This window comes from Adiantum capillus-veneris, chromosome 6, assembly GCF_014529385.1.
Source record: "Adiantum capillus-veneris isolate H3 chromosome 6, ASM1452938v2, whole genome shotgun sequence".
In the NCBI taxonomy this organism is placed as follows: domain Eukaryota; kingdom Viridiplantae; phylum Streptophyta; class Polypodiopsida; order Polypodiales; family Pteridaceae; genus Adiantum; species Adiantum capillus-veneris.
In genome coordinates, this window is record NC_140936.1 from 41,745,667 (window position 1) to 41,773,380 (window position 27,714).

The 27,714-nt window shown below is 46.3% G+C and overlaps 1 protein-coding gene across 6 annotated transcripts in view; it reads left to right on the forward strand.

Annotated features, from left to right (window-relative positions):
- The window catches only part of LOC147455407 (ferredoxin thioredoxin reductase catalytic beta chain family protein), a 74,880-nt gene that overhangs the window by 10,995 nt on the left and 36,171 nt on the right, over positions 1–27,714 (forward strand). The window lies entirely within an intron of this gene.

The following is a 27,714-nucleotide window of genomic DNA, read 5'->3' on the forward strand; positions in this document are numbered from 1 at the left end:
GTGGCTCTCTCAGAATCCTCCATGCTGTGGCGCAGTCTGTACTCATAAGAAGGTGGTATAGCTCAAGCTCCTGTGCCTCCTCGAAGGCCCGCCGTTTACGGCGTGTGATGGCCTTCATCTGTCGTCTGACCTCGCTCTCAGTAATCTCCTCTAAGGCTCGTCGAGCCCGTAGCTGTCTGTATAGATCTCTGCACTCCCCGTCGTACCAGCGATTCTGGGGCATCGTCCCAGAGGGAGGGGGGGTCGGCCATTGTGGGTAGTGTGTGGAAAGCAGCCGAGGGCTGAGGTGTGTAGAACTGTTGACAGCTGGCTAGTGAGTGTAGAGAGTGGTGTGTCTGGGTCGAGAGTGTAGATCCCCTCATATACATGTGATGAGTAAACATGGGCTAGCTCATGTGTGAAGTGTATAGTGGTGTATGGTGTGGATGTAGGTGGTGTATGTGAGATGGGTGAGCCAGTGAGAGAGGGCGAGATACGTGGTCAGCCCCAATAGGCAATGGTGGGATGGTGAAGGATGTGAGTAGGTGGGCTGTCTCTCTGAAGCCAATGATGTAGTCCACTGTACTACCTCCGCTGGCTACTGATGGCAGTATACAATTCAGGCCGCCGAATGATGGCCATTGCGCCATCCCGTTATAGATAACGAGACGGTGCTGTGATCCCAAGCGAAGTAGGTGCCTCCCATATGGTGTGGGTGTGGTGGTATCACTAGAGATCCTCTCTGCCCCTGTGTCCTCCATAGTGGAGAGTAGCTCTGGGTCGTCGAAGTCGTAAATATCACACTGTCTACTCTGTGTCCTGGCATTGAAATCCCCCGTGAGGAAGACTTCACCCGGTCTAGAGTACTCCATGATCTCGTCCCTAAGACATGCATATGGTGAGTGTGTCATTATCCTCCTCTCCTCCGTGTGTGTGTACCTCCTCTGTCTCCCCTCCACCTGTCTGTGCAAACCTGGAGCTGCTAGGTGCAAAGTAGCATACGACGATGTAGAGGATGTGCTCCTTAGATAGCTCAATCCGTATCCACATGTAGCGTGCCTCTGGATCGCGTGCTACTATCTGTATCCTGCTATGAAGGGAGCGGCGGTAGAGGATTGCTACTCTGCCAGATTCTCTAGAAGTGTTGTGCCATGTACACTTCCTGTGTGTAGACTCCCATTGGTAATCCTGTACTCGGGGTAGGCCTCTCTCTGAACTCGTGTCTCTGTGAGGAGAATGATGTCTCCACCATGCATCACCTCTTCCAGTCTCCCTGGATGTGTCCACAAAGAGCCATTGTAGTTCCAAACTGCCATGTGTATCTCCTCGTATAGTGTCTCATAGGCCGCGAGTCCCTATGCTACGGCTTTGCCATCAATGATGACGCGACCGTCGCGATAGGAGGCCCATTTTCCTTCTTTGCTCGCTTGTTGTATCCGAGGCATGCGTGCTCTTCTATGCTCTACTTGCATCCTGTGAGGTCATCATCTAGGTACATGGGGGGGCCCCTGAGACCTCGTAAAATTACCCTCTTTCGATGAAAATTGGAGGATAAGAGACCTCTTCTTGATGGGGTCTTTGCCGGCTCCATAGTAACAAGGAATGGCCATTTTCAGGTCCCTGTTCCCCATTCCCATCCCAATTTCCCGTTCCGAATCTCCGTTCAGTGTTTCAAACGTGAGTATCTGAAACAGGGAATGGCATTTCATGCATGTTGCCGTTCCCCGTTCCCCGTTCTGATTTCCCGTTCCGAGTAACTATGGCCGGCTCGCCAAGCTTTGGTGAAGGGGGTTGATTCCTCTATTTTGTATCCAAGAGTGGTACATAAAGTCTTGCCATCTTTCTCGGGGGTGGAGTCCTTCACTTCTTCAATGCCGGTGACTCGTATGTTGAGGCGACGGGCATGGCCATTTTTTCCTCTTCGAGGGTGGTGTGTACAAGGAGAGCTTCTTCCTTGTGTGCATCCTCTTTTACTTCTTTCTTGATGTTCTTCTTGACCACTTCTACCCATCCCTCTTTCGTTGCTTCGAGCTTGTCTTCCAAGCGTTCGGTGAGGGCTTTAGTGAGCTCCTCTTTAATGGTCTCTTTGGTTTCATTATTGATTTCCCCTCTTCGGGGGTGAGGGAAGCGATGGAGGCCTTGAGGATGTCCATTTGTTCTTGCATTTCCTCCTCCTCCTTTTTCCATTCCTCTTGGGTTCCTTTCCACTTGTCGGTCTCCTTCTTGTGCTCTTGTTCTTTAGTCTCTTTCTCCTTGGTCCATTCTTCTTTTTACTTATGCAAGGCTTCCACCTCTTTCTCAAGCTTGGAGAGGCGGTTGATGATAGTGTTGATGGTGGAGTCCACCAACTTCTTGTTCTCTTTGATTGCGGTGTGGAGTTTTGTCGTCCATCTTGGCCATTTCTTCTTTGGTCACTCCTTTCGCCATGTCGGGCCCGTCTCGGTGTCGGTTTGCACAGAGCACCTGTTCGAGAGAGAGAGAGAGAGAGAGAGAGAGAGAGAGAGAGAGAGAGAGAGAGAGAGAGAAAAGAATACGACACCAGACGGTTGTCAAACCCTCCTCCAAAGGCCCCACTCTCTATGGCGAGGGAGGTCTATGCAATTGATTGCACAAATCTGGTACAATGGTCTAGATGCAATGGACTTGCCGACGATGTTGAGGACAATGATGACGGCGATGAGACGGGCTGAAATCTGAAAACGCTAGGGGCTGAATTCTGAAAATATGCTATCTGCTAAATTTTGACTCTATGTCGGCGAGGACGGCGATGGCGACAACGCGACGACGATGCGCTGAAAACGCAGACGTTGAAATCTGCAAACAGCGGGCTGAATCTGAAAACGTTGGCTGATCTGACCGTGCGGCGAGGATCTACTCCGGGAAGTTGAGATCTGCGAGGTTTGGGGCTGCTATTGCGGAGTCTGAGTGCTGAAAATAGAAAACGCTGATGCTAGGGCTGATTTTGTTGTCGGGAATGTGCAAAACGCTGATGTTGATTTGCAAGTTGCAAAAACGCCAGGCTGATCTGGGGATCTGCAAAAACGCTAGGCACTTTGCTGCAGAAAATGCCAAGGCTAATTTGCTGCAGAAACGGTGGATGGTCTTGATGGCTGAAAATGCTAAGGAGTTCTACTGGTCTTGCCGAGAAGGTGCACTGCAAGTGTATGAACTTCTGCTGCCTCTTCTGCCAGAAAGTGCTAGTGTTAGTTTTCTTTTATAGAGTTTAACTGTAAGGTACAGCGGAAGTGAATGTTGAACTTTGCTCAAGATGAGTGCTCCGAACTGTGCTCAAGGTTCCTTTTACTTACGGAAGGGAGAGCCTTGTGTTCCTTTAGTGAGAGAGTGCAATGGGGACAAACAAAGTGGTGAACACTGTGAATGACGGTGCATGAGACTGAGAGATAGAGAGAGAAGAATACGATACCAGAATGTTGTCAAACCCTCCTCGCATCCGAAGGCCCCACTCTCTATGGCGAGAGTGGTCTACTATTGATTGCACAAATCTCTACAATGCTTTGGACTTGCCGACGATGTTGACGACGATGAGGACGACGACGAGACGGGCTGAAATCTGAAAATGCTAAGGGCTGAAATTTGCAAATCTTTATCCGCTGAATTCTGACTCTATGTCGGTGATGATGTCAATGGTGACGATGCGACGACGACATGCTGAAAACGCAGATGCTGAAATCTGCGTTTTTTCCGGGCTGAATCTGAAAATTGCACTGGATCTGACCGTGCGGCGAAGATCTGCTGCGGGAAGGTGAGATTTGCGAGGTTTGGGACTTGTTCTGCGGAGGCTTGATGCTGAAAACTGAAAACGTTGGTGCTACCGTGGATCTTATCGCGATGGAATTGCAAAACGCTAGGGGCTGATCTGCAATTCAAAAACGTTGGTTGAAATCTGTGTCCTGCTGCGGAGAATTGCTAACGCTAGGGCTGATCTACTGTCTTTCTGTTGCCGGGGCTGATCTGCAATGCAAAGGCAAGGGCTGGGCTTCAATGCAAAAACGCTAGCTCTCTGCTGATGCAAAACGCTAGGTCTGCTGATGGGGGGTCCTGCTGAGAAGGTGCCTGTTGAACCAAAGTTCCTGCTGTCTCTTCTGCCCGAAGTGCTAGCGCTAGGTTTTCTTATATACTCACTTGCTAATTTGCCCTACCCAGTTCCCAACAAAAGTCATTAAAGAATAATAAGTGAAAAATGTCAAAAATAGGAAAAATAGATCTATGCACTGTAAAAATGCTGCTGATGGGTTCTGGTTGAAAATCTGATGATCATGCTGTGTGCAACCAGAGGATATGCATCTACCATAAGTGTCTGGACATGCACGGTCTGCGAACAGACTTACAAAAGTGCCAGATCACTTCCTAAACTAGGCTAATTGAACCCCTGTCATGAAGTAGCTTGTCCATGTACACATAGGGTTAGATGTGCACCTGACATTAGCAAAGTTACCCTACCCAGTTTCCCAACAAAGTCACTTATTAAAACTAAGTGAAAAATGGCTTAAATAGGGAAAATGGGTTCTGTGCACTGTAAAATGCTCATGATGGGTACCGACTGTAATGTTGATGATCATGCTGTGTGCAACCAGAGGATATGCAACTACTCTAAGTGCCTGGACATGCACAGCCTGCGCACAGGCTCACAAAGGTGCCAGAACACTTCTTAAGCTGACCTGAACCCTAGACCTGAAGTAGCTTGTCCACATGCACATAGGGTTAGATGTGCACGTGACACGGAATAAATGCGCAAATGAACTGAAAGAGGACGTAGCACTTGGGAGAGAACTTAACACTGGTCCCTAAACGTAGGCATCCTTTGTGATACTTCTTTTTAGCTCTTGGATCTTGGCATACCATTGCAAGAGAGAGCCCACTAGTAAACTTTTGAGTGGGAATGGCTTTCCTGAGGCACATATTTATAGGCCCTTGTCTGCTTGCTTTACAAAGAATGTAAACGCTCCAACATCTCAGAAGGACGATGCTTTCAAAAGTGGCTGCGAAAAGCTTAAGTGTAAAAGAAAGGCCACGTTATTAGCCCATCGGTACATTGCTGTTGAGTCCTACACTTTGCACCAACTTTTAGATTGAAAGGTGCAGCGGAATGAATGTTTGAACTTTGCTCGAGATGAGTGCTCCGAACTGTGCTCAAGGTTCCTTTTGTTCTTATGGAAGGGAGAGCCTTCTGTTCTTAATGAGAGAGTGCAATGAACACAAACAAAGTGAATGGACACCGTGAATGGAAGTGCATGAGATTGAGAGATAGAGAAGAGAATACGACACCAGAGACGTTGAAAAACCCTCCTCCGAAGGCCCCACTCTCTATGGCAAGAGCGGTCTACTTATGATTGCACAAATCTCTACAATGCTTGGACTTGCCGACGATGTTGACGACGACGAGACGGGCTGAAATCTGAAAACGCTAAGGCTGAAATCTGCAAATCTTCTATCTGCTGAATTCTGACTCTATGTCGGTAAGGACGATGCGATGACCATGCGCTGAAAACGCAGATGCTGAAATCTGCGTTTTCCGGGCTGAAACTGTAAACCTTGCGGAAACTGACCGTGCGGCGAGGAACTGTTGCGGGAAGGTGAGATCTGCGAGGTTCGTGACTTGATCTGCAGTGTCTAAGGGCTGAAAACTGAAAACGTTGGGGTTTCTTGATGTTCCGTCGCGGTGAATGTGCCAAACACTGGGTTATGATGCAGATGCAAAAACGCTAGGGCTGAAAATCTGCAAATTTGTCGCCTGTTGTCTGCAAATGCAAAACTCTAGGCTAATTTGATGTTCTGCTGTCGCCGAAATCTGCAAGTGCAAATTGCTGGCTGATCTGGTCCAAAAACACTAGGTTGTTGTTGTGGAGCAAAAATGCTAGGGCTTGGGGTTCTGCTGAGAAGTTTCTTGTTGAGCAATGGTGCTCCTGCTGCCTCGTCTGCCAGAAAGTGCTAGCTTTGGTTTGCGAATATACAAACTTAGCAAAATTGCCCTACCTACTTTCCAACAAAAGTCACTTAAAAATAATAAGTGAAAAATGTCAAAAATAGGGAAAATAGGCCTATGCACTGTCAAAATGCTACTGATGAAATCTGACTGGAATGTGATGGTCATGCTGTGTGCAACCAGAGGACATGCATCTAATCTACGTGTCTGGACATGCACGGTCTGCGAACAGACTCACAAAAGTGCCAGATCACTTCCTATTCTAGACTGACTTGACTGAACTGAACCTTGATCATGCTGTAGCTTGTCCACGGACACATAGGGTTGGATGTGTCACGTGACATCCCCTCCTTTTCAAAGTTAGGTACTTGTACCGAACTGTATGGCGTCGAGGGAGATCGCCAATAGCATCCGGAATCTTGGAAGGGACTTCTCGCCGGCCCACTATGAGGCATGGGTCATGCGATACTTGAACTTCATAAAGGTCTGCAACGCCTTCTTCTTTGGGCCGCGCCGAAAGCGACACAAAGTCTTTTGTGGCTCCTTCAATGCTTCAATTGCGTCGAGAGTCATGCTTCTTTCTTCTTCAAGAATCTCCATGGTTGAAAATTCCTGAAACCATTTCCAACACAAAACCATGAACATACCTATTCCATGTAAAGTGAGTGGAAATAATCTTGTCTTCCTCAAAGACTGTGCATGCAATGTAGATGAACAAATAGACGGAGTGCCAAACCGTTCATCACACACACACAAACAATGAGATCGAATCTTTCTCTTCTGATCTAAACCAATCAACTGTGGCAATTCACAACGGAAATGCCCACGCTTGGTGCTCATTCTTTCTTGTGCTCTTTCTACAACTGTGTCATGCCAAGGAAGAGACATGGACTGTGACTTCCTTGAATGCATACTTTTCAGCTTTTCATGAACAATCCGCATACATTCGTGCTTATTCATGAGTGAAACGTGGTCAACGTACAATATGTCATGCCTAGGAAAAGGGATCACATAAAGAAGCTGACGAAATACAAGAAACGATCACGAATGACACTCTCGTATAATGCGTGCTAACTAATCATGCGAACACATAATACTAACTGTAAGGGTTCTTTGGACCTAGGCTCGAGAGCCAAGATTTGTCCTTCGTGATTGATCGTGTCACAAAGTGATGACGTGGCTATGGACAGTAGAAACCCTAATTTCTGCCGAAAACCCTAAAATTCTTGCAACCCTAATTTTTGCCAGAAACCCTAATTTTCGAAAATCGCAGAGGCTGATTTTTATTTTATTTTATAATATAAATAAATTTTAATGATGAGCGACGCAAATCTTGCTTTTTCTCTACGCAATGAGAAAGAGAGAGAATGCTTTTGCTTTCAAGTTTTGACTCTCTGTGAGAGAGAGAGAGAGCAGTTGCTTTTGATTTGAAGCTTTTGGGGCTCTACTTTTGGGCATCCCTTGTAACCTTTAAATTAGTGGTGAGGGCCTCACTTCTCAGAGCATCAAGACGCAGAGTCTGAGAGTGAATCCCGACCCACTCTCTTGTACTTTGAACTGATTAATATAAAAAGAAATACCGAAAGGGGCGTCAGTCTTTGGGGCCAATATCTCTAGGCACGGAACTCCGCCGGGCCAATGTAAATCTATTGTGATCTGTGAATTGTTTGAAGTGGTTATTTGGTGCTGTCGCGATTGATTCTTGACTTGGAGTGTCCAAGTTTGTTACAGTGGTATCAGAGCACGGGCGATTTCTCTTCTACGGGAAATCCGATCCCAAATTTTTTTCCATGGCACCTATTGCTTCACGCAAGGATGAGTCGACTCCCTCTGTATGTGGAGATGCGGGCAAGGATCACAACAAAGATTCCGGTAGAGTATGGCCCGCCTCGGCCTACTCAGGCGGAGCGGCGAGAGATGGAGCGTCGCCAGTTGATCGGCGATGCAACGAAGATGATGCTCAATTTTGCGAAGGACCCAAAATTTGCAAAATATATGAGCGAGACTTCTTTTCAAGAAGTGCATGAGCAGTGGCAGAAAACCACTACACCAACTCTCAAGAAACCTTCTGCTCACAAGAAATATTCAGAGAAGGAATTAGAAGAGGTGGTTGATGCACGGATTGCTCAGCTTTTTGACGCGCAAAAGAAAGCTAAAAAAGCACGGCAAAAAGCAGAAGAAAAGCACTGACTTCTCGGGATATTTGGGTCGTCAGTCGACTTTTGACAAGGCAAAGAAACGGAAGAAGCGTGTTCGATTTGAAGGAGTATCCAGTTCTTCTTCTTCTTCTTCATTTGACAGTTCTTCTAGCTCTTCAGATTCGAGCGAAGAAGACAGAAAAGGTAAAAAGCGAAGCAAGAAACAAAGCTTCGGAAAGGGCAAGAAAAAGGCAAAGAAGGCTACATCTCGCCCTGAGACTGACAGTTCTACTGAGGACTCGTCTACAGACAACTCAGATTCCGATGACGGAAACTTTTATGCGAACAAGAAGAATTTTTACAAAGCTAACCAATATGACTTTCTCGAAGATAAAAGCAAGAACGTCTGAGAGTTTAAGGAAGGTGGCCACTCGATCAAGTTTGATACTTTTTCAGGATACTCAGATGCTTCGAAGGCTTTGTCTTTTATACAACAGTTTGACATCGCTTTCGCGGGAGGACGCTATTCAGAGCACTCCAAGATTGGGAGAGCTGCCTCTTACTTTAAGGGGAATGTTCGTACTTGGTGGTCCACGCTTCTTTCAAACAAGGCTGCGCCAATTAAATGGCTGAAATTTAAGAAGATTTTTATTTCTTCTTGGTTGACGCAAGAATATGAACGAGATATACGAGCTGCTTGGAACCATCTTCGGATGACCAAGAAAGATACAATCAATGCTTACTGTGAAAGATTTTGGAGCTCTTTTCTACCCACCTCTTCATTCAAGAAGATCTCGTTCAGAGAACAGATTGAGCGGTTTACCTTGGGTCTACCTACAGAGATCCGAGATCACTGCTTGGAACGGAAGTCAGCTTCTATTCAGGAGTTGATGAGTCATGCAAAGCGGGGCTTTGCCATTCACTCTGGCAGTCTGACCTACCCCACAGATGAGGCCATGACACAACGAGCCGAACAGACTTCTGGGAATGAAAGTAGAAAGAAAAAGAGCAACCCAGAGAAAAAGGATGTACGACCCAAGCTTACTCCTGAGGAGAGAGCTCGCTTCATCAGAGAGGGGAAGTGCTTTGGATGCGGGGAACAGGGACATATCTCCGCGAAGTGCCTCAAAAAGGCATAGCAAGGATAGAATGATAAAGACGACGACAGGCCTGAGAGTTCGAGAGCCGCTGACGAACGTGGCAGAAAAGACAGATAGAAAAGCAGAACTGGTACCACATGGCGTGGGACCTGCACCGACTCTAATGAATGAAAGTACAAACTTTGCCGCTTTCGGGGCAAAGTGAAGGATCAGGAAGCTCTTTTGAAGGAGCCAAGGCCAACTTCTTTTCACTTGGAATTGGCGGCTTGACTTGGAACTACGCCCGACAGACTGACGCCACAGGCGGAGGTAGTTCGACTGGCACTACAGACGGTGTAGTGTTCGTCTTGGGACTGTGTTCGTACTACAGACGGTTCATTTGAAAGTTTGCAGAGGTTGCTTCCCCTTTGCATATCTTGATACAGTATGGAGTCCCTTTCTCGTGGGGATCCACAGAGGTGACTACCTTTCAGACATTGAAAGAGAAATTGACTTACAGGACTACATTTGACTTTGCCGGACTTGCAGAAGTCATTTGAAGTATTTTGTGATGCTTATGGTCGTACTTTGGGTGCGGTCTTGATGCAAGAAGGCCATGTCATTGCTTATGAGAGCCGATTGTTCTCTAGGCCGGAGATGAGAGCACAGATTTATGAGAAAGAGCTTTTGGTGGTTATCCATGCTCTTACTCAGTGGCGGCATTACTTACTCGGAGCGGATTTTACTGTCTTTAAAGACCATCAGAGTTTGCGCTACTTGCCACAGAAGCAGCTTTCGGAAAAGCAGATGCGGTGGGTGAACCTCTTGTCACAGTTTAACTTCCAGATTGTCTATATAAGATTGCCTGGGTATGTAATTTTAGTGCATCAAGACACCCATGGAAGATCAGTGCGGTCTGGGTGTGATGGCTAATTTTACTATGCTGGAATATCAAAAGTTCCGATCTGGACAAAAGGAGAAGCTAACTCCTTGATCAAAAGAGCCGAAAGGAGAAGCTAACTCCTTGAACAAAAGAGCCGAAAGGAGAAGCCAACTCCTTGATCAAAAGAGCCGAAAGGAGAAGCCAACTCCTTAACAAAAAAATAGCAAACTGATTGTCCCTCGGAATGTCCCTCAAATTTTTTTGAGCTAACTTGATTTGTTTTGCAGATATACTGTAATTAGACGATTACTCTCTTTCAAGAAGGGGAGATGTCACAAACTGCTGACGTGTCAAATCCCTGAAGAATGGAGCCAACTTGCAGATGTCGATCGAGGGGCCTAGACCCTAAGAAGAACAAGTAATAGAAGAAGAAGTCCTCCTAACTTATGGGGACCCCGTCCGATGGGGCCTCAGGTGACATAAAGGATTAGAATAAAGGTGGACCCTTATACACACACAGCGTGGAACTGATGACGTGGCAGATTTTTGAAAATTACGCTGACAGTGCTGACATGGCAGCCTATACGGATTTCCACGTTTTGCACTGACTACTGACGTGGCAGTTGTACGGAATTCCGTGGTTTACGCTGGTAGCTTTTTGGCATTGCTTTTGGACCAAAAGCTTTTGAGTTTAAAGGCTTTCATGTAAACTGCTTTTCACAAGCCAACGGCCTTTAAATATGTGCTAAGGACTCATTCTCTGGCATGCTTCCTGGAGAAGGTGCGGAGTCTGGAGTACCGACTTGTACTCTGTTGATGCAATATATAGAAATACTGAAAGGGGCGCCAAGGTTTGGGGCCAATACTCTCGGGTGGAATTCCGCCACCCCGTGTCGCGTGTCGTCTCTCTCTCTCTCTCTCTCTCTCAGTCCAGTTGTTATTGAAGTACTAAAAGTCTGTTCAGTCTGACACGGTCCTTCATTATCTTCAACTAGTAACCCATCGGTGATTAGCCATATACAATTGATCAAAGATGCAAAGTTGATTTGGGATCGACTTTCTTCTCGAGTTTCTCCAATGAAGCGGATACCCCTTGAGGTGCAATTGAGGACCTTGGATGCGAAGCACTCTTCCATGCGGGATCACATCAACAAGATGCAGGAGCTTTAGCAAGAGATACTTCATAGGGGAAAGCTTATCAATTCAGAGAACATGGCCACCCAGCTTTTGGCCCAATTGCCTCCTCGGTACTCTAACTTCTGTTCTTTTTTTATTATGAGTGGCCGGTTGAATACTATTTCTTGGGACGAGATTGTTCCAATGGTATTGGACCAGGAGGAGCGGTTCAATACGGGGAAAAAGTCAAGCTCCAAAGCCTTGAACGGTCCTTCCAACAACAACAAGAAGCAAAAGGGTAAGAAGAAAAGCAACAACACCAACGACAAAAAGATGCCGAGCGTGAAGCCTTGAAGGTAGAAGGGCATTGCAACAATTGTGGTGAGAAGGAACGATATTGGAGGCAGTGTCAGCAATTTGGAGAGGCTTCAACTTCTTTGGTAGCAGTGGTGCAGTCACCGACCTTTGTTCATTTGGAGATTCTCCCCTTGACGGGCTCTCCAGGGACATCAGAGGCTACGATGACTCTTGTGGATCGAGATGATCGTGATTGGATTCTTGACAATGGTGCCTCACGGCACATGACACCTTTGAAGAATCTTTTGTCCAACATGCAAAGACACTGAGGTACCATCAACTAAAGTGGAAATTGGCTATGCAGAGAGAACTTGATTCCATCAAGAACAACAACACTTAGGTGTTGGTTCCACGGCCTGCCAAGCGGAAAGTGATTGGTGTCAAATGGGTCTACAAGACCAAGTACAAATGTCTCGAGCACATCTAACCCTATGTACATGTGGACAAGTTGTTTCTACTTCTATGGTTTAGGTAGCCTAGGAAATGTTCTAGCAACCTTGTGAGCATGTACGCAGGCCATGCACGTCCAGGCACTTAGAGTACGTGCATACCCTCAGATTGCACAACCCATGATCACTAGCATCAATTCCAGTACCCAGCATGAGCATGCTCCATCGCATGGACCAGTTTTTCGACCGCATGTGAAACACCTCTTATAAGGTCATTTATTAAGTTTTAAACATTCAGAATCGTGCTCGACCCAGCATCTGGGGGCTATATAAGGAGGTCTAGCTCCAGTAGAAGAGGCAGAAGGAACAAGGAGGTACAGCACCCCGTAGTTCCTCAGGTTCTTCAGCGTTTTTCTCATAAGAAGGCCTAGCGTTTTGCATCAGCAAGAGCAGCATTTTCAGCCTGCAAGAGCAGCGTTTTCAAATCAGCCCTTCACCTCGCGGTACCGCTCCCATCCGATGGCAGAACCTCACCGCATTCCACCTATCGCAGCAGATCAGCCAGCGTCTAGTTTTTAGCCGTAAGGACAGCCAGCATTTTCTGTTTTCAGCCCTAAGCACTCAGCCTTTTGTAGTTCCCCCCCGCACATGACAACCTCGGTGACAGATCAGCATTAGCCTCGCCGCACGATTCACATCCACACTGCACAGCAGTAGATCTAGCGTTTTCAGATTTCAGTCATTGACAATGTCGTCGTCGTCGTCGTCAAGTACCACAGCATCTAGAAGCATTGTACTAGACCTTAGTGCAATTTAAAGCAAATACCTCTCTAGCAATAGAGGGGAGGGCCCTTGGAGGGGGTTTTGGGAACCCATCTGGTGTCGTCTCTTTTCTCTCTCTCTCTAGCACTCTCATGCACTTGCACTCATAGTTTCCACTCTCTTGTTTAGGTCATTGCACATTCTCTCATCAAGTCAAGGAAGGCCCTCCCTTCCCGTTAGTAAAAGGAACCTGGAGTACTCACTCATCACTCATCTTGAGCCATACACCATCATTCACTTCCGCTGCACATTACAACAAATCTGATGGTTCTTTGGACAAGCACAATGCAAGACTAGTTACCAAAGGCTTTTCTCAAATACCCGGTGTAGACGAGGAGGAGACCTTCACCCCAACCGCAAGGATGGTGACCATTCGGATTGTTTTTACCCTTGCTACCTTTCTCGGGTGGCTGGTTTTTCAATGGATATTGTTTCGGCGTTCTTCAACGGTGATCTAGAGGAGGAGGTGTATGTGGAGCAACCTCCAAGGTTCGAGGATCCAAACTAGGTAGGGCAATTTTGCTAAGATAATATATAAGTAAATTAGAGTTAGCACGTTCTGGCAGAGGAGGGAGCAGGAGCATTGCTCAACAGGCCCACTCTCAGCAAGAACAAGAACCCAGCAGCCTGGCGTTTTCCCCTCAGTAGGCCAGCGTTTTCCCAGCCTTGCAATTTGCGTTTTCAGCCAGCCTAATCAGTGTTTCCCAGCCCTGCAATAGGCGATTCTGCATCAGCAAATTAGAGCCTCAGCCAACGTTTTTGAACCAGCACCTTCAGCGTTTTGAACCAGCAGAAATCAGCGACAAAACCGCATCAAAACCATTGTTTTTAATCAACAGCATTAGCGTTTTTGCAACAGCAGCGAGTCAGCATTCGAGCACTCAGTTTTCAGCATTAGCCTCGACCTCGTCGTCCACACCGTCGACATCGACATCACAGCATTAGACTCATTGCATCATCCCTTGTATTAGATTGTGTAATCAATAGTAGACCACTCTCGCCATCGAGAGTGGGGCCTTCGGAGGAGGGTTTGACAACATTCTGGTGTCGTATTCTTCTCTCTCTATCTCTCAATCTCAACACCTTCATTCACAGTGTTTATCCACTTTGTTTGTGATCACTTGCACTCTCTCATTAAAGGAATGGAAGGCTCCCCCTTCCGTAAGTAAAAGGAACCCTTGAGCACAATTCGAAGCACTCATCTTGAGCAAAGTTTAACATTCACTTCCGCTGCACCTTACATTGGTATCAGAGCTTTTGGCAGTGTTCTGTATCACTCAAGGAAAGAATTACAAGAACCACATATTTTTTTTTGCTTGTTGAGATCGCACGTTACCCAAGTCCTCTTGGGCGTGTCGATTCCTAATCGTGTTTTTGAAGAGTGACACGAAACCCAAGAAAGAATAGCTTGTGCAGCCTCCCCTTGTGCCTCTTTTCACTTATTGAAAGCAGACCGTGCACTTAGCGGCCGGCCAATTGACGTGAGGTGGGAAAAAGAAACCTTTGTGTGAGCGCAAGACCGCCAAGGGGTGTGCCCACGGAAAAGAGCAGAACTCGGGTGAAGAGAAGATCCTTCTCTAACACAGATTGCAAGCGAAAGAAGAACCTCAAGACCCTCAACAACCCCAAGAACCCAAGTTCCTTGTGAACTTAAGAACCCAAGACCCACAAGAACCCAAGTTCCTCGTGCACTTAAGAACCTACGACTTCAGTGGATGGTCATCACCGCAAGAGGTATGGATACTTTGCTTGGAGGTGATGAGCATGAGAGAGGCAAAGAAGAATTTTCCCCACCAGGAGGTTTCTCCAGCCCTCCCCCTTCCCCATCTACGCCAAGGATTGCACTAACTCCTATGGAAGAGTTGAAGCAGTTGTTTATGGAAAGGAAGTTTAAACGCGAAGAAAGAGAAGCAGAAAGAAAGGCCTACGAAGAAAGAAGGGCAGCCATAGATCGTGAATACGAAGAAAGAGTGGCAGCCATAGAGCGTGAGCACGAGCAAGCACGCTTGGAAGCCAAAGAAAGACAAGCAGAATTTGATCGCGAGAACAAAGCACGAAAAGATAAGAGCGACCAACACACGAAAGAGTTCTTGCGACTCTTTTAAGTTGTGCAGGCGCCGTTTGAACAGAATCAAGAGAAGGAGACTCTCTTCGTCTCTTCTTTTCCAAAGCATGACGCTCGGGATTTGCATGATGATTTTAATGACAATGATTCGCATGATGATTTGCATGATAATGATGAGCATGATGATTTGGATGATAAGGACAAGCATGATGATTTGCATGAAGATGATGTGATTGTTCACAAGAATGATGGTTTAGTTGATACTTTCTCTAGTGAAGCTAACCTCATTGCAGATTCGATCACTCACGAAGAACCGATCTTGGCTCTCGAGCTTAGGTCCAAAGAACCCCCTCAGGAATAACCCCCTCAAAATGAACCCCCTCAGGAAGAACCGATCTTGGCCCCCGAGCCTAGGTCTCAAGAACCCCCACAGGAAGTATTATGTGTTTGAATGATTAGTCAGCAGGCATTGTTTGAGTGTTTCATTCGTGATGCTTTCCTGTATTTTAGTCACCGTCCTTATGTGATCCCTTTTCCTAGGCATGACATATTGCACGATGAACACGATTCACTCATGGGATGAGCACGGATGTATGCGGATTTTTCATGAAAAGCTAAAAAGTATGCATTCAAGGAAGTCACATTCCATGTCTCTTCTTGCGCACGACACAGTAGTAGAAAGATCACAAGGAGGATTGAGCATCAAGCATGGGCATTTCCGTTGTGAATTGCCACAGTTGATTGATTTAGATCAAAAAGACAAGATTCGATCTCATTGTTTGCGTGTGTGTGGTGAACGGTTTGGCACTCCGTCTATTTGTTCATCTACATTGCATGCACAGTCTCTAGAGAAGACGAGCTTTTCCAGTCACTTTACATGGAATGGGTATGTTCATGTTTTTGTGTTGAAAGTGGTTTCAGGAATTTTCAGCATCGCAGATTCTTGAAGAAGTTGGACGCATGACTATAGACGAAGTTAAAGCATTGAAGGAGCCACAGAAGACTTTGTGTCGGATGTCACGTGACACATCCAGCCCTATGTGTCCGTGGACAAGCTAGAGCATGACCAGGGTTTAGTTCAATCAAGTCAGTCTAGAATAAGAAGCGATCTGGGACTTTTGTGAGTCTGTTCGAAGATCGTGCATGTCCAAACACTTAGATTAGATGCATATCCTCCAGTTGCACACAACATGATCATCAACATTACCATCAAAATCCATCGAAATCCATCAAGGGAATCTTCCAGTGCATAAAACCTATTTTCCCTATTTTTGACATTTTTCACTTATTTATTAAGTGACTTTTGTTGGAAACTAGGTAGGGCAATTTTGCTAAGATAATATATAAGCAAACCAGAGTTAGCACTTTCTAGCAAAGAAGGCAGTAGGAGCATTGCTCTACAGGCCCACTCTCAGCAAGAACAAGAACCCAAAAGCCTGGCGTTTTCCCCTCAGTAGGCCAGCATTTTCCCAGCCCTGCAATTTGCGTTTTAAGCCAGCCTAATCAGCGTTTTCCCAGCCCTGCAATAGGCGATTCTGCATCAGCAAATTACAGCCTCAGCCAGCGTTTTTGAACTAGCAGCTTCAGCGTTTTGAACCAGCAAAAAATCAGCGACAAAAGCGAGCAGAAATCAGCGACAAAACCACATCAAAACCAGCATTTTCAGTCAACAGCATTAGCGTTCTTGCAACAACAGCAAGTCAGCATTCGAGCACTCAGTTTTCAGCATTAGCCTCGTCCTTGTCGTCCACACTGTCGACATCGACATCACATCATTAAACTCATTGCACCAGCCCTTGTATCAGATTGTGCAATCAATAGTAGACCACTCTCGCCATCGAGAGTGGGGCCTTCGGAGGAGGGTTTGACAACATTCTGGTGTCGTATTCTTCTCTCTCTATCTCTCAATCTCAGCACCTTCATTCACAGTGTTTATTCACTTTGTTTGTGATCACTTGCACTCTCTCATTAAAGGAACGGAAGGCTCTCCCTTCCGTAAGTAAAAGGAACCCTTGAGCACGGTTCGGAGCACTCATCTTGAGCAAAGTTTAACATTCAATTCCGTTGCACCTTACATCAAGTCATTAGGCATTTACTATGCAGCTGGAGGTATAGACTCCCAGATCATTCTACGAGGATGGAGTGATTCGGATTGGGGTGGAGATCCAGATGGACAACGGTCAACTACAGATTAAATTTTTTCTTTTGGCTCAGAAGCAGTTTTATGGAGCAGCAAGAAACAACCAACAGTTGCCTTGTCTTCCACAGAGGTAGAGTACAATGTTGTTTGCAATGCTACATGTGAGTCAGAGTGAATTTAGAGGCTAGTTTTTGAGATGGGCTTGCCACAGCAAACGACCATTATGTACTCAGACAACTAGAGTTGTATAGCCATTGCAAGGAACCCGGTGTTCCATGCCCGGGCCAAGCATATAGAGATACAATACCATTTTGTTCGTGAGAAGACCAAGGATGGCTCTATCCGACTAGAACTCCCTTGGACTTGTTTCCCATCTGGGAGCTGAGAGGTGGTGTTACAGTTTAGATTCATGTCCAGTGATAGTTACAGTATCTCCTAGGAGAAGATTAGGGAGTGAGTTGTTTTGTGGCTGTGCCCGGTCGTACTTGAGGTAGACGTACCTGCTCACGACGGTGCACTTCAGTGTGTTGCTCACCCAATAGGCTTGCATGAGGCAAGACCCCCGTTCCTAGGGTTTCCCAAGGTTAAGAGTCTCGAGTCTTATGCAGTTCTACTACTAAATATGTGTCCCACGTCACTTTCAGTGAGTTTTACATATTTATTACCATTTTAGGCCATTTATTGGGATCGTGAGATTTCTGCAGTAGGTTGAACAAACTTCTAGTTTGCCTATATATGCAGACCAACCCCTCATACTTCTCTCATGTTATTCAATGCAAAGATTCAGCAATTGGGGCACTCTCTCTCTCTAGCGTTTCTGCATGCTAGCGTTTTCTGTGCCGACTCTCCTCTCTCTAGCGTTTTCTCTCTCCACATAGGTCTCGCCTCTACTGGCATTTTTCCATTGCGATCTCTTTGTCTGTGCCTAGCGCTCCCTCTTTATTGCAGTGTACACACCCTCTCAGTGTTGCATCGTGTGCGACGAGTTCCCGTCCCCGTTCGGTGGGCAGTACGCACTAGGAGCTTGACGACGAGGAAATCCATCGCGATAGATCCGAGATCTATTTGCTCGCAATTGCACACAAGTTCATCACCAATTCACCCTTTTCTGCTGCACATTTGACAAATACTTCCTTCGTCTAGGCTTTGTTGCGATGTGCTTGCATCTAAGGTGCCCTATCCAAATCATTTGTGGCCATCTCAATATCTTCATCTATACAGCCTTACTCATCTTCCATCTCTTAGCTCTTCATTTGATTTGTTTCCCTTTGCTTGTTGTTAGGAGCCCTTGCCTCAACTTGTTTGGTAGTCAAGCGTGGATGAGGAGCACGTTGTTTATCTTGGTGGATTTTTTGATGGTCTTTTGGGTTCCTTAAAGAGTGTCCTTGCTGGCTAGGGGATTTTTTTATGCAGTTTTCTTTGTGTGTGCCATGAGCAGTTCGCGGAAGTCAATTGCAAGAAAGAGAAGTAAATAAAGTTTTGAGTGAGGGTTTTATTTATGATTGCCCACATCTATGTCACTTGACACATCCAACCCTATGTGTCCATGGACAAGCTACAACATGATCAGGGTTCAGTTCAGTCAAGTCAGTCTTGAATAGGAAGTGTTATGGCACTTTTGTGAGTCTGTTCGCAAACCGTGCATGTCCAGACACTTAGATTAGATGCATACCCTCTGGTTGCACACAGCATGACCATCAGATTCCAGTCAGTTCAGCCAGCAATTTGCGCTTGCAGATTTCGGCGACAGCAAAACATCGGATCAACCTAGCGTTTTGCATTTGCAGACAACCGGCGACAGACTTGCAGATTTTCAGCCCTAGCGTTTTTGCATCTGCATCATAACCCAGCGTTTGGCAGATTCACCGCGACGGAGCATCAAGAAACCCCATCGTTTTCAGTTTTCAGCCCTTAGACACCGCAGATCAAGTCACGAACCTTGCAGATCTCACCTTCCCGCAGCAGTTCCTCGCCGCACAGTCAGTTTCTGCAAGGTTTACAGTTTCAGCCCGGAAAACGCAGATTTCAGCATCTGCGTTTTCAGCGCGTCATCGTCGCATCGTCGTCATCAACATCGTCACCGACATAATGTCAGAATTCAGCAGATAGAAGATTTGCAGATTTCAGCCTTAGCGTTTTCAGATTTAGTCCGTCTCGTCGTCGTCCTCATCGTCGGCAAGTCCAAGCATTGTAGAGATTTGTGCAATCAATAGTAGACCACTCTCGCCATAGAGAGTCGGGCCTTCGGATGCGAGGAGGGTTTGACAACATTCTGGTATCGTATTCTTCTCTCTCTATCTCTCAGTCTCATGCACCGTCATTCACAGTGTTCACCACTTTGTTTGTCCGCATTGCACTCTCTCACTAAAGGAACGGAAGGCTCTTCCTTCCTTAAGTAAAAGGAACCTTGAGCACAGTTCGGAGCACTCATCTTGAGCAAAGTTCGTAGACCGCTCTCGCCATAGAGAGAGAGGGGCCTTTGGAGGAGGGGTTTTCAACGTCAACGTCTCTGGTGTCGTATTCTCTTCTCTATCTCTCAGTCTCATGCACTTTCATTCACAGTGTCCATTCACTTTGTTTGTGTTCATTGCACTCTCTCATTAAGAACGGAAGGCTCTCCCTTCCATAAGAACAAAAGGAACCTTGAGCACAGTTCGGAGCACTCATCTTGAGCAAAGTTCAAACATTCATTCCGGTGCACCTTACATTGGTATCAGAGCTTTGGCAATGTTCCAATCACTCAAGGAAAGAACCACAAGCACCACATAATTTTTTTTTGCTTGCTGAGGTCGCACGAACCCAAGTTCGCTTTGGCATGTCGATTCCTAATCGTGTTTTTGAAGAGTGACAGTAAACCCAAGAAAGAAGGGCTTGTCTAGCCTCCCCTTGTGCCTCTTTTCACTCATTGAGAGTGGACCGTGCACTTAGCGGCTGGCCAATCGACGTGAGGTGGGAAAAAGCAACCTTGGTGTGAGCGCAAGGCCGCCAAGGGGTGCGCCCGCGGAAAAGAGCAGAACTCGAGTGAAGAGAAGATCCTTCTCTAACACAGATTGCAAGCGAAAGAAGAAACCTCAAGATCCGCAAGAACCTCAAGAACTCAAGAACCCCAAGAACCAAGACCCCCAAGAATCCAAGATCCTTGTGAAACTTAAGAAGACAAGACTTCAGAGGATGGTCATCACTCGAAGCGGAATGGATACTTCGCTTAGAGGTGATGAGCATGAGAGAGGCGAAGAAGAAGGTTTTTCGGACCCTCCCTCTTCCCCATCTACGCCAAGGATTGCACTAACTCCTATGAAGGAGTTGAGGCAGTTGTCTATGGACAACAAGTTCGAACACGAAGCAAGAAAAGCAGAAAGAGAAGCAGACAGAAAGGCCTACGAAGAACAAATGGCAGACATAGATCGTGAATGTGAAGAAGCGTGGCAGCCATAGAGCGTAAGTACGACTTGGAAGCCAAAGAAAGTCAAGCCAAATTGGATCGCGAGAACAAAGAAAGTCAAGCCAAATTGGATCGCGAGAACAACGAAAGACAAGCAACATTTGATCGCGAGAACAAAGCAAGACAATCAAGGAACGATTGACACATGAAAGAGATGTTGCGACTCTTTTCTCAAGTTCAGGCACAAATACAAGAGATTCGGGAAAAGGAGACTCTCTCAGTCTCTTCTTCTCCCAAGCATGACACACATGATGTGCATGATGATGATTTGAATGACAATGATAAGCATAATGATTTGAATGATAATGATGAGCATGATGATTTGGATGATAATGATGAGCATGATGATTTACATGATCAAGATGTGATTTCTCACAAGCATGATGATTTGCATGATCAAGATGTGATTTCTCACATGCATGATGAGTTGCATGAAGATGATGTGATTGTTCACAAGGATAATGTGTTAGTTGATACTTTTTCTAGTGAAGCTAACCTCATTGCAGTTTCGATCTGTAACAGACTTGGACACTCCAAGTCAAGAATCAATCGCGATAGCACCAAATAACCACTTCAAACAATTTACAGATCACAATAGATTTGCATTGGCCCGGCGGAGTTCTGTGCCTAGAGATATTGGCCCCAAAGACTATCTCTAGGCCCCAAAGACTGGCGTTCCGTTCTTAATGAGAGAATGCTATGATCACAAACAAAGTGAACGGACTCTGTGCGTGCAAGTGTATGAGACTGAGAGATAGAGAGAGAAGAGAGATACGACACCAGAGACGCTGCAAAACCCTCCTCCGAAGGCCCCACTCTCGTCGGCGAGAGTGGTCTACTTATTGATTGCGTAAAGTGGTACAATGACGATGCAATGGACTGATGCAACTTGGGACTATGTCCATGACGACGACGGGGATGAAGACGATGACTTTAGGGCTGAAATCTGCGGTCTTCTATCTGCTGAAAATCTGCTAATCTTTGGGCTGTTTTGGGTGGCTGAAAATGACTGTTTTGGCTGCGTTTTCGAGGGCTGAAAATGGCTATCTTCTGCAACCAACTAGGGCTGAATCTGCTGTCGTCTTCCAAGTGCTGGAAACGCTGCTTCATCTGCTGCATGAGAGGCTGAAAATGAAAACGTTGAGGGCTGCCTGTAGGGTTAGTAAAAACGCTGAAGATCTGGTACTGCTAGTGATGATGCAAAGTTGAAAACGCTAGACAATCTGGGACTGTTGGTGAAGACCAAAACGCCAGGGCTGAGTGTTTGTGGCGATCAAGCAAGGCTGAAAAACGCCAGGGATGGGGAGGTGCTGAGGATGTCCAAGACGCTAGGGTTGATGGTGCTTGGGGGTTCTTGCTGAGAAGAATGCCTGTTGAGCGGGAAGCTCTTGTTGCCTCTTCTGCCATTTAGTGCTAACTTGGGTTTGGTTATATATTAACTTAGCAAAATTACCCTACCTACTTTTGTTGGAAAGTCACTTAAATTAATAAGTGAAAAATGTCAAAATAGAAAAAATAGGCTAAAATCACTAGAAAAATCCCCTAACTGATTCTAATGGATTCTGATGGGAATTCTGATGATCATGCTGTGTGCAACCAGAGGATATGCATCTACACTAAGTGACTGGGCATGCATGGTCTATGAATAGACTCACAAATGTGCTTGATCACTTCTAATCTAGACTGACTGGACTGATTGAACCCTGTTATGCTGTAGCTTGTCCACGGACACATAGGGTTGGATGTGTCACGTGACATCCTGCTGCCTCTTATGCCAGAAAGTGCTAGAACTAGGTTTGCTTATATACAAACTTAGCAAAATTGCCCTACCTACTTTCCAACAAAAGTCACTTAAAAATAATAAGCAAAAAATGTCAAAAATAGGGAAAATAGGTCTACGCACTGTAAAAATGCTACTGATGGGAGGAATCTGATGGTCATGCTGTGTGCCACCAGAGGATATGCATCTAGTCTTAAGTGTTTGGACATGCACGGTTTGCGAACAGACGCACAAAAGTGCTTGATCACTTCCTATTCTAGGTTGACTTGACTGACTGAACCCTGGTTGTGTTGTAGCTTGTCCATGGACACATAGGGGTGGATGTGTCACGTGACATCCCCTCCTTTTCAAAGTGAGGTACTGGTACCGAACTGTATGGTGTCGAGGGAGATCGCCACCAACATCCGGAATCCTCGAAAGGACTCTTCGCCGGCCCACTCTGAGGTGTGGGTCGTGCGATACTTGGAACTTCATAAAGGTCTGCAAAGCTTGCTTTTTTGGGTCGCGCCGAAAGCGACACAAAGTCTTCTGTGGATCCTTCGATGCTTCAACTTCATCTAGAGTCATGCTTCGTCCTTCGTCAAGAATCTCCATGGCTGAAGATTCTTGAAACCACTTTCAACACAAAAACATGAACCTATGTCACGAGGACGTGGCAATTGCTAACCTTAGTTGTTGGTTTCTTTCCAATGATTTTTGTTTTATTTTTGAGACCCTCTTTTTGAAGTTGCAAATGGTCGGACATTGTATGGCCAATGTGAACGGTAGTTTCACCCGCAGACGGGAAGTTGGTCGGCACTGGAATTCGTACAGTAAGAGGATGTCTAGGCTCAGAGCAAGATCATACAGGTCCCCCCCGTCGCACTTAGCAAGTTGGTGGATACTAGGAAGTGAACTCAATAAAGGCATAAAGTCAAGGTGGGATCACCAACAGAAAGTATCCGACAGTTGGGCCACATTGCACTTTTGGATGCGGTCCCAATGAGGATAGATGGTCAGAAGACCAGCGAGAGCCCGACGGAAGCATCTCCTAAAAATTAGGGAACTGCTATTTTGGGCCGTGAAATGTGTTCGCGTCATTACCTTCGGTATGACCAAGGGAACATTTTAGTACTCTGCTGCAAAGTCAACTGATGCACAAGTTGAGAGATTTTTAAGCAGGAAGCCCAATGCGGGGAAATTACATGTATGAGTGCCAAGTGGCACTTTGTGGTCAATTTACCAAGTCTGGGAGAACAGAACCCGTAACTGACTTTTGAGAGCAGTTTTGGAGGCTGTTAACTTGGATTTTCAGCCATTTCTCTTCATTTTTGAGCTTCCCATGACTTTGCCTAGGTCCAAGGAGCTCATTTTCAGCATTGGAAGGCATCGGATGCGTGTTTACAGGGCTGTTTTGCTGCGTTTTCAGCGATACGCAGGTTTTGGCAGCCATTGGCAGCCATGGAAATCTTCTTCTTTTTGCATCTATTTGTTCACAGATGCATTACAGGTGAAGGGCAGAAGAGGGGGCGCTCGATTTATGCTGGGAGGATGCTTCATTGAGAACGTGTCACAGGTTAAGAGCTATGGAGTGCTTTCTTTCCCTCTATGTACAGTATGGTGACGGGAGTGATGCCCCGCACGCTACATACTGCTCTCTTTCTCCCCTACGTGCAGTTATGTGATGCCCCACAAGAGGGCTACTCATTTGACTGATGTACAGTTGTGTGGGTTCATGCTTTTGTGCTGAGGCAAGAGCCTCCTTGAGCAGGAACAGGGGTAGCTAACTGCTGCTCCAAAGCAGGCACTGGTGAGCGTCATAACCTCACCGTACAGGTGCAAAATCAGCGTTGTGTATGCGCTGTAAATTCACTGTTTTTCAGCCATACGGACGCCAGGATCATTGGGAATCGTGCCCCACTGGCAAAGGACAGTTAGGGGACTGTTTGGGGCTGAAAACAGGGCAAAAACCAGTAAATACAGCGTGCTGAATTTACTGTTTTTGGACAGGAATGAGAGGGTATACGACAGTGCAAGCGAGTTCCAGCAGGGGAATGGGTTTCGCGCAAGTTTTGGGGCTGTTATGCTACCGAAATTTGGCCAAATCAAATGGTATCTAGGTACACGTGAAGGATTCCCAGGACCTTACCTTGTAATTTACCCTCCTAAAGAATAAAGAAATACCGAAAGGGGCGCCAATTTTGGGGCCTACAGGTTGTCGGCGTCTGCTCGGAGCATTCTAGCTTCCGAGCCGTGTGTGTATTCAAGTGTTAACTCCCGTCGCAGGTTCTCTTTGCAAAGTGCTCTGTGTGTGTGTTTAAAGTAAAGAATTTCGGGTGAAAGCCAACGCCTACCGCCCCACCACGGGCCGGAGGGGGCGCTCGATTTATGCTGGGAGGATGCTTCATTGAGAACGTGTCACAGGTTAAGAGCTATGGAGTGCTTTCTTTCCCTCTATGTACAGTATGGTGACGGGAGTGATGCCCCGCACGCTACATACTGCTCTCTTTCTCCCCTACGTGCAGTTATGTGATGCCCCACAAGAGGGCTACTCATTTGACTGATGTACAGTTGTGTGGGTTCATGTTTTTGTGCTGAGGCAAGAGCCTCCTTGAGCAGGAACAGGGGTAGCTAACTGCTGCTCCAAAGCAGGCACTGGTGAGGGTCATAACCTCACCGTACAGGTGCAAAATCAGCGCTGTGTATGCGCTGTAATTTCACTGTTTTTCAGCCATACGGACGCCAGGATCATTGGGAATCGTGCCCCACTGGCAAAGGACAGTTAGGGGACTGTTTGGGGCTGAAAACAGGGCAAAAACCAGTAAATACAGCGTGCTGAATTTACTGTTTTTGGACAGGAATGAGAGGGTATACGACAGTGCAAGCGAGTTCTAGCAGGGGAATGGGTTTCGCGCAAGTTTTGGGGTTGTTATGCTGCCGAAATTTGGCCAAATCAAATGGTATCTAGGTGGATACACGTGAAGGATTCCTAGGACCTTACCTTGTAATTTACCCTCCTAAAGAATAAAGAAATACCGAAAGGGGCGCCAATTTTGGGGCCTACAGGTTGTCGGCGTCTGCTCGGAGCATTCTAGCTTCCGAGCCGTGTGTGTATTCAAGTGTTAACTCCCGTCGCAGGTTCTCTTTGCAAAGTGCTCTGTGTGTGTGTTTAAAGTAAAGAATTTCGGGTGAAAGCCAACGCCTACCGCCCCACCACGGGCCGGTTTTATGGTTCCATTGCCGGGATATCAATCACTTTTTCCTCAAAGAGTGAGCCTGGATTGTTCAGGGTAAAGACACACAGTGCAGGAATACGGGATTACACTATAGCCGACAAAGGGAATGGAATTATGGAAGAGGGTTCCTCTTCACAGGACAAACAAGAAATTCCGCATGTTCGCCCTGCCAAAAAGTGGTCAAATTAGGGCTGATTTTCTGCTGCGTTTTAGGGTTTGCAAGTATGAACCAAGATGAGATAGGGAGAGGTCTCACGGTGGTAGATTGGCCACTAGATCTCCTGCGGGAGTGATGTGGGTCTGCCAGGTGACATGCTGCTTGCCAATTCTCTGAGGCGATTGCTTGGATTCTATGACGCATTGGTAAATCATCTTGAAATTTGAGCTTGCTTGGTCGTGGGTAGTACGCCACAGTGTTGGTGGAATTATGCTCGTTTGCAGAGGCAAGAGCATGTTGCATACGTAAAAGTTAAGGGACAGGTTGCAAGATGCTATGGTGAAGTTCAAGAACTATCCACCTATGGATGCAAAGTGGATGGAAGAGCATGAATTGTCAGAGTCACCAAATGTATTGCAGCTTTACCTTGAGGCCTTTGGGTTACAGCCTACGTATGCCCCAACGCAATGTTTGCAAAGGAGGGGTAATGATAGAGCTAGCACATCAAATGTACTCATGGATTCAGTGCAACAGCAGTGTACAGTTTGACAAAAGTATGAAGGTCTCATTAAGTCATTTGTACATATGTTTTGACAGTCTTTCTTGCGGATACATGCGATGATAAAAGAGTGCTAACAACACAAGATCATCTATGGTATGTATTTATGGTATGCAATCGAGGACGTTTGCGATTTCAAGAGGGGGGTATGTCACGAGGACGTGGCAATTGCTAACCTTAGTTGTTGGTTTCTTTCCAATGATTTTTGTTTTATTTTTGAGACCCTCTTTTTGAAGTTGCAAATGGTCGGACATTGTATGGCAAATGTGAATGGTAGTTTCACCCGCAGACGGGAAGTTGGTCGGCACTAGAATTCGTACAGTAAGAGGATGTCTAGGCTCAGAGCAAGATCATACAGGTCCCCCCCGTCGCACTTAGCAAGTTGGTGGATACTAGGAAGTGAACTCAATAAAGGCATAAGTCAAGGTGGGATCACCAACAGAAAGTATCCGACAGTTGGGCCACATTGCACTTTTGGATGCGGTCCCAATGAGGATAGATGGTCAGAAGACCAGCGGGAGCCCGACGGAAGCATCTCCTAAAAATTAGGGAACTGCTATTTTGGGCCGTGAAATGTGTTCGCGTCATTACCTTCGGTATGACCAAGGGAACATTTTAGTACTCTGCTGCAAAGTCAACTGATGCACAAGTTGAGAGATTTTTAAGCAGGAAGCCCAATGCGGGGAAATTGCATGTATGAGTGCCAAGTGGCACTTTGTGGTCAATTTACCAAGTCTGGGAGAACAGAACCCGTAACTGACTTTTGAGAGCAGTTTTGGAGGCTGTTAACTTGGATTTTCAGCCATTTCTCTTCATTTTTGAGCTTCCCATGACTTTGCCTAGGTCCAAGGAGCTCATTTTCAGCATTGGAAGGCATCAGATGCGTGTTTACAGGGCTGTTTTGCTGCGTTTTCAGCGATACGCAGGTTTTGGCAGCCATTGGCAGCCATGGAAATCTTCTTCTTTTTGCATCTATTTGTTCACAGATGCATTACAGGTGAAGGGCAGAAGAGGGGGCGCTCGATTTATGCTGGGAGGATGCTTCATTGAGAACGTGTCACAGGTTAAGAGCTATGGAGTGCTTTCTTTCCCTCTATGTACAGTATGGTGACGGGAGTGATGCCCCGCACGCTACATACTGCTCTCTTTCTCCCCTACGTGCAGTTATGTGATGCCCCACAAGAGGGCTACTCATTTGACTGATGTACAGTTGTGTGGGTTCATGCTTTTGTGCTGAGGCAAGAGCCTCCTTGAGCAGGAACAGGGGTAGCTAACTGCTGCTCCAAAGCAGGCACTGGTGAGGGTCATAACCTCACCGTACAGGTGCAAAATCAGCGCTGTGTATGCGCTGTAATTTCACTGTTTTTCAGCCATACGGACGCCAGGATCATTGGGAATCGTGCCCCACTGGCAAAGGACAGTTAGGGGACTGTTTGGGGCTGAAAACAGGGCAAAAACCAGTAAATACAACGTGCTGAATTTACTGTTTTTGGACAGGAATGAGAGGGTATACGACAGTGCAAGCGAGTTCCAGCAGGGGAATGGGTTTCGCGCATGTTTTGGGGCTGTTATGCTGCCGAAATTTGGCCAAATCAAATGGTATCTAGGTGGATACACGTGAAGGATTCCCAGGACCTTACCTTGTAATT